The sequence below is a fragment of the Haplochromis burtoni genome, unplaced genomic scaffold (genome assembly GCF_018398535.1).
Source record: "Haplochromis burtoni strain Fernald_Lab_line unplaced genomic scaffold, NCSU_Asbu1 Contig_39, whole genome shotgun sequence".
Taxonomy (NCBI): domain Eukaryota; kingdom Metazoa; phylum Chordata; class Actinopteri; order Cichliformes; family Cichlidae; genus Haplochromis; species Haplochromis burtoni.
In genome coordinates, this window is record NW_024582400.1 from 1,217,586 (window position 1) to 1,226,126 (window position 8,541).

Sequence of the window (8,541 nt, forward strand, 5' to 3'; positions counted from 1 at the left end):
TTTTTTTTTATGCACAAAATGTTTACGCAGCAGAAACGCAGCCCAACAGGTTCGTCATCCACCATATAGCAGGTGAAATCTTCATCTGTGCAAGGCTTTGCAGCCTTCCAGTAAAAAAGTGCTTGCTATGATACAGATATGGTCTGGTCTCATTTGTTTTCTGGTAAAACATCTGATTGCATCATGTCATCTGGTTTCACTGGTTATGTTCACTCATTGGCAGCTGTTGTGTGAGGATGGAGAAAGAAGGCGATATTCACAGTGATAAAACCACAGCCTTCCTCTAACATTAACCAAAACGCTTTCATTGCTTTAACCCTAAGCCACTAACAAGACACCTGGTGATTGTGAAAAGTCAGCCAAGTGGGTCTGAAAGTGAAAGGGTTGGATTTTGGTTTCAGTTTTTCTGACACATAGTACTGTGTCAAAGCCTTGAAACACCGCACATACAGTATGTTTGATAGGAAAATGGAAGATATGTGCAGTATTTTGTTGAAATATGTACAAACACACATAGAAATACAGCTTATTAAGCAAACACTGAGTTTGTACAATACTACCGAGTCTTCAGGAATAGTTCTGCAGGCTTCTTGAAGGACATTCAAAGCTCTTCTTTGGGTGTTTCTGCCTTTTGTTCTGTTCTCTGTCAACATGATCCCACACTGCTTCAGTAGTGTTGAGGTCTGGGGAGGCCGATCCATGACTGATGGTGTTCTGCTGTGTGTTTTTCTATCCAGGTTTCACATTGTGGATCAAAATCTGATGGTACGTTTCCAAGTTTTCCAACACCACAGGTTGAAATGCAGCCCCAAACCATGACAGAGGCTCCACCGTGATTTACAAATGCCTGTAAACACTCACTGTTGTAGCTCTGTCCTGACCTCCTCTGTATGGAGAGGTCAGGAGATAACAGGCCTGTTGCCATTGGCAGACCTCAGCCTTTTCTCTGTTTCATCTCCCTGTTAAGATTGGCTTCTTGACAGCCAGCCTTCCACTGAGATCATTTTTGATTAATGATGGATCTGTTGAATTTCCAGATGCATCGTTTAGGTCCCGTATCAGTTTGGTTTTTTTTTGCTTAAAAATCTCCCTGTTTCTTAAGGTTATTACTTTCAGATACTGTTAATCTGATGTAGATGTTTTTCTAGGCCTGACATTTTTTCCTTTGTTCTCCACATTTTCATTTTCTTCACCTTTTTAAGAAAACACTGTACCCCATGTTGAAATTGGCCAAATTTCTAGCCAATAGCTCTTTGGGAATCACGTTGTTGTTACAAGAATATAATTTTATGTCTGTCAAACTGTTATCTTTGGCAGTTTTCATAGACTCAACTAAAGAAGCTTGACTGACAAATGAGTGAAAAAGCAGTCAGTGTCAAAGAAATAAAAAAGACCATCAGAAAGCCTGGAAAACTATTGCTCAAGACCCTGACAATGACGAGAAAGTCTGTCTCCTTGAACACAACGTAGAAAGAAATGAATGGTGGCTCAAGACTTTTGCACAGTAGTTTACTGTTCAAGTAAGCTGGAGATAGAAAGAATTAATAATGAAATGGAGATTTCATTGTTTCAAAATTGCTTAATACAATAACAATTGCTTAATATTTTAAGTAAGATTTATCATGTCCGCCAACTTTAAATTTATTTAGTTTGCTGTAATCACTGCACGATTTTACTAGAAGGCCTAATCTGTTATCATTAATTGTGACCAGTAATAAAATACAAAATACAAAAAGTAATACAATGAGCTAGTTTTCACTGATTAGCACGCCAACTTAAAATTCCTGCCTGGGACACCAGCCACAATCTTTTCTTTACCCAACCTAGTGGCGTTTTTAGACAATACTGATTTCAGGAAAGTTTTTCAAAACTTCTTGCAAGCAACAGTACATTCTTCTGCATGGAAACGAAACCTCTTTACCGCATTACCTCGATTAAGAACCTTGATTTGGGCTATTGAGAGAGAGCACATAATAATCCCTTAGTCATATGTATGCATATTGCCAACCCACAACAATTGCCATGACTTTTAAAACACACATGATATGCCTACTTGGATGGTTGGTGTTCCAAAGCTTGTGTATTTTGACACGATGTCATGGTTTGGTGCAAACCACTGGAAATAACCAATTTCAGAGTCGTGCTGTGGTCTGGAAGCCCCATCTATCCAAACATCCAGTAAAAGTTGAAATCCATATACAATAGGAAAACCAGTAAAAAAGAAAAAGAAAAGAAGAAGAAGTTGTGTTCCATATCCATATGGGACTCAAACTAGTCTTCTTGGTAACATGACCACTATAACAACTTTGTTATATCAAGAATTTATATTTGAAAGTAGAAAAACCTCAGTGAATAACTCCTGTTTAATGTGCTTATAACACTCAAACATGTGACCATTAAGTGTTCCAGCAATTTGTGATGGTAATACCCTTTGTAAAAAGCAACACTCTAATGTGGCAGTAGCTTATTTTCACAATCAAAACATCCACTGCTACAAAAGCAGTTTGGCAGGCACCATTGTCTAACTGAGCAAAACTATTCATTTCTTTCAAGAAATAGTTTGGAATAGTTTCTTTTTTATCAAGCAGATGTAAAAAAGCATATGTCGAAGTGCCAAAAACGGTGGTTCCTCTAGTGGCCACTTGAGGCTGGCTCCAAAGGGAGTGAGTCCCCACAGAGTCACATGTAAAAATGTTTAACTTGTTTACATCCTGCTGCAAATGTTCGTAACTAACCTAACCCCCCCTTCATTATAAATGTAGCAATGTATGGTCCATTTTTTAAATATAGCATCAATCTGTCTTTATTGAGGGCATGGCTGCTTTGATTTGTGCTAAAATAAGGAGCTATAGTCCTTGAACTGGACCTTTTGACCATGTTTGTGCTGTTGGTGCCTTTGAGCCCACCTACACAAGGTGAGATCTGCAACTTCTTATTTTCTTATTTCAACTTGTAAAATCACAGTTTTTCATCAGGAATGATCTTGGTGACATGCTGCAGTTAGGAAATTTATGACAGACATTTATTATTATTGTTATTATTATTATGAAATTTGATATTATTTCATAGTGAAAGGTGAACTTAAATGTTAAACTGTTTGTATTGTTATGCATGACTGGATCACCTGTATCTGAAGAGAGAGAGAGAGAGAGAGTGAAACAAAAGTGAGGTTGAGAATATTGCACAAGTTGTAATGTCACACAGTATTCTTAAATGCTGTGGTTATATGCTTAAGTTCTGATCTTTTTTAGTTAAAGTTCATAATTATTTTGTAAACATCTGGGAACTGAGGAGACCAGTTGCTAGACTTTTGGCAGATGAATGTTGGTCCATTCTTGCCTGATATAGGAGTCCAGCTGCTGAACAGTCCGGGTGAGTCTTTGTTTATTTCACGCTGCTCCACATTATTTCAGTTGGTGAAAGGTCTGGACTGCAGGCGGGACAGTTCAGCACCCAGACGTTTCTACTATGAAGCCATGCTGCTGTAATAGATGCAGCATGCTGTTTAACATTGTCCTGGTGAAATATGCAAGGCCTTCCCTGAAAAAGAAGTTGCCTGGATGGGAGTACATGTTGCTTCAAAACCTGTTTATACCTTTTAAATGGTAAAATGGTAAATGGCCTGTATTTGTATAGCGCTTGACTTAGTCCCTAAGGACCCCAAAGCGCTTTACACTACATTCAGTCATTCACACACACATTCACACACTGGTGATGGCAAGCTACATTGTAGCCACAGCTGCCCTGGGGCGCAGTGACAGAGACGAGGCAGCTTCCAGATGTATAAGCTTTCAATTTGATAGGCTGTGGCGTCCATTTTTTCCAAAGACAATTTCGTATCTGTATTAACCTGACTCAGAACAGGTTTCCACTTTGCCTCAGTGCATTTTAAATGAGTTTTGGCCCAGAGAGGAGAGCAGCCTTTCAGGATCATGTTTGCACATGGCTTCTTTGCATGATAGAGCTTTAACCTGTTTTTGTGGATGGCAGGGCAAAGGGTGTTCACAGACAATGATTGATAGAAGTGTTCCTGAGTCCTAGCACTGATTTCCACGACAGAATCATCACTAATTTTAAAGCAGAAAACGTCAAGATAAATACCGATTTTGAGCTTTGCCTCTTACACACAGATTTCTCCAGATGAGATATTCAAAGCCTCCCCAATTTTACTTCTGAGAAAGTTTACATCTCTACTTATGAGAAACTGCTCCTGCCAATTAGCCCAACTAGCTACAAAATGTTCCTCCAGCTGTTTCTGCTAAGTACCACTTACTTTTCCAGCCTTTTTTTACCCTTGTCGCAACTTTTGAAATTCAGTATGAGATCATATTTTTCTTAGACTGGTACATTTTCTCACAAATCATTGAATTCTGTATTTATTTTTACATTTGACACAGCATGCTAAGTTTACTGAAACTGAGGTTGTACATTAGACCAAATATTTGGGTTGGAGACCTCTTAAAAAAGCAAGAGGCTTACGAGAATCCCTCCCTAAGAGTGCTGCATGTGAATGTTGCCACACCTGCACCCTGTAAATAAAATTTCTAGGAAGACCTGGTCATGCTTGCTTATTTCTCCCCGCGGTCTTATTGTGATCTTTGTGGAGAACTTGCTACTTGTAATAGAAAAAAAATCCCATGATTGTATCGTGGAATTTAACACTCAATAGGATCCAATGATTAAAAAAGTCCCACAATTTCATTCATATTACTCAGTTCAGGAAAGCTCCATTCAGAACCCATTTCCCAGAAGTCATGTGATCCTAAATTTGTGGAAACAGAAAAAACACCTTATTGACAGATTTGTTTGTCTGCGTCAGACTAAATAAAGAGAAGTTTTGCATTCGGCCTCCCACAAAGCCGACAAATAGACTGCCAGACGCTTCTCATGAAATCGTCTGGACCTCTGACCTAACTACCTCCTACCCTGTACTTTAACCCAGCAGCCTCTGAAAAACCTCTGCACTTATTTATACTGCCGGCTCACACAGCTGAACATTAGTGCTTGTTAAAGGCACTCCTGTGGTGCACAGCCAGCTTGTTAGCAATTTGTTTGGTGGAGGAGTTATCAGGCTGCAAGCTGCACATAAATTTGGAAGCCCTTTTGATCTTCGCTGCATGTAAATCATAATCAGAAGATATTCAAATCCTTGTGGAAGATCTTTACAGTACAGAGAGCTCAGTGTTGAAGCATCAGCGTTTTAGCTGTTTGCATCTGAGTGTGCGTCTCATGAATACTGACCTGATTTCCAATAAAACAGCTCATTCTGATACAGATCAGAGCTCTAACCAAATAGCGACATGTTACCACACAACATGTTAGAATTATTTAAAGCATGTCGGTCGATTATACTGACACTTACTTGGCTTGTTAGTTAAGAACCATTTCCTCCAATGATTGAACTAAAAGTGTCTAATTTAAGGAAAAGCAGGTGTTGGACTTTTATCAGGTTGGAATGAAACTCCTGGAAGGAAGGATGCTGGCTGGTTAGAGAAATGATTTGTGGCCCACACAGCCTCCCAGCTATTTGAAGTAGGAGCATTTTTCTGCCGTCCCGTAAGCGGCAGCATGCCTAGAGAGATCACGAATCAAAGAAAAAATAAATAAAACCTCCTCATTGTATGAGCTTCAGCTGCAGCAGAGATGAAGTAAGTTTGTTAAAGTGGAAGATCTTGAAGGAACGGTAAGTGAGATTATCACGGTGTAAAAGTGAACTGTATTTATTAGTGTGAATTGAAAAAAACAAACAGGCATTTTTTTGCAGTTTTCTGAGCATTGTATGGTCTGAACTATTCCTGAAGACGACTTAAAGACATGACAAGAAAGCTGCCTAAGAGCGTTCAGACTGTACAAACTCTGTTTGCTTCATATGCTGTATCTATGTATGTTTGCCATTTTCCTGGCAACATAAAAAGAAAGGGGGGGACTCAAAACCTTTGTTCAGTACTCTGTAGTCATTATTTGCTGAATTATATGTTATTGTTTTGAATTATATGCCAAGTTTGGCTACTCAGATTCTGATCATGTAGGACAAGTTTGCAAGCAGAGATTTGGTGTAGTAAAACACAGTAACCATTCATTTTTTCTGTAACACACGTAAACATTCATAGAAACTCTTGAAATCCATCTTTGTTGATGTTTCCACAACATCAGCAGAAAGACAAAAGCCCTTTAGCTCACTACAACCCACAAGAACGCTCGCTGAGATCGTCCACAAAAATTCTGAGGTTTCATCAACAACAGCGACTACTCAACTCTGCAGCTGAACAAACTGCAACATCACAGTAAAAATATCCACAAACCCTCAGCGTTGGAGGGGGAACTGACCTGCCACTGAGCTCATGGAACTCATCTGTTTCCCACTCTAGGACATCTCTATTGTTTGCAGAATTTACTGTATAGTTATAAAAACAGTTATTGTGGTTCATATGCTGCCTTGTGCTTGATGCCTGTCATCGCTTTGGCATAGTCTGGAAGAACAAGAAACACACATTAGGCCTTTTATCTTTAACATTCATAGGCAATATAATAATTTCAGCCTCAAAATAGAGAAAAAAATCCCCCCTCAAATGTAAAACAGTCACTATTCATTACATAGAGTATTAACTCTTATGATTCTATAATGCTGTTCCCCCAAAACTGGGGATGTTTTGCAAACCTGAATAAAATAAAGCAATCATTTCTAAATTATATGAAATTTAAAAAAAAAAGATCTGCTCATTTTGATTTTAATGCCAGCAACACAATTCAAGGACGAGTGTGTTGCATTATCTCTGTAAGAGTTAGAGGCTGAGAATTTCGTAGAAGATATAAGATTTCATCTGCTCAGCAGTTTGTGGCCTCCATTTTTGTATTTCTTGTTCATATTTGTGGGTGACAGATCTGGACTGACATGGATATATACACGTAGATGCCACATCTGGACTTGTGGGAAGCATTTCTGCTGCTGCCATCATACTCAGAGGCTCTGACAAGGGGTTTAAACATTTTTCTTGAGAAAACGCAAACCTTTTGTGCTGCTTTTTGATGCTCTAAAGGAAGAAATTCCCAAACTAGCAATGGGAAATAACTGTCCAACCAAGAGAAGCTGTTTTATGTTATTCACCAAAATGTGTGTCATTTGATACAGCACAGTAACTAATCCTCCTTTTAAGCTGTGTTAATATTAAATGACTGCCAAGACACCAAATCAGGCTAATGTTAATTTATATCATGTAGAATTTAAAAAGTATACTATTTTGATTAAAGTGTTACTAAGATGTGAGAATAACCAGTCGGAAGTGTCCGATCAGGTAGGTTTTATTGTTTTAAGTAGTTCTACTCAATAACTCAATAACGTAGCACACGAGCACATCTTAGACCCCAGAAGGTTTCCCTCCATATCACATATTATGATCTAATCAAGTTGCCAAAGAACCACCTACCAACAGAATAATTTGACCAGTTTTTGAGCAATGATACCGTCAGTCATTATATTTTTTTTCATTTCACAACATTAACATCTAATTCAGCAAATAAGGATTATAGAGCAGTGAATAAAGGTGGTGAGGCCCCCATTCCTTTTTATGTTGCTAGGAAAATGGCAAGCATACATGGAAATATTGCTGAGTTTGAAAGTCAATATTTGGTGTGACCACCTTTATTCTTCAGCACCGTCTGAACTCTCTTAGGCAGCTTTCTTGTCATGTCTTTAAGTCGTCTTCAGGAATAGTTCTGCAGGCGTCTTGAAGGACAGTCAAAGCTCTTCTTTGGATGTTTCTGCCTTTTGTTCTGTTCTCTGTCAACATGATCCCACACTGTGTACCACAAGTATAAGTTTAACATTTATAACAGAAACTAACTGTGTGAAAACAACACTGATAATTTACCCCCCATGTATACTGGCCAGTTTAGCACCTGGACTCCTACTACAGAGACATGCTGTGTATCTGCTCACATCTACTGTATGTGCAGAAGGCGGATTTATATGAAAGATGTTGCCAGGATGGCTTCATGTGTTACTTGCCATGTGTTCCCTAATACCATCAGAGATGCTGGCTTTGATGCTGGATGGTCCCCCCTCGTCTTCTTTTAGCCTGGAGGAAACATTTCAGGTTTTCCAAAAGCAGTTAAAATTTTTGACAGTTTTCTACTTCGCCTATGTCTGTCTTGTGTCTGGATCTTGTTTGTACCTGTTCAGTCCTTTGATGTTTGAGTTTTCCTTGATGCAGCAGTGAACTGTGCTCACTGACGGTGGTTTTCCCGATAAAGATCACCAGCATTCACTGCTGATTTCTGACATTGTCCCATGCATGTAGAGATTTCTCCAGAGGCCTGAGAGAGGTTATTACTCAGAGGGGGAAAATCACTCAGAATTTTGAAGTTTAAAAGAATGAATTCTTTAAATTTACAAAAACCTTCAACATAATCCGAGATCAATGTGGTTCATTTACAAGTAAACCTGAAAAAACAAACAAACAAACAAACAAACAAACAAACAAACAAACAAACAAACAAACAAACAAACAAACAAACAAACAAACAAACAAACAAACAAACAAA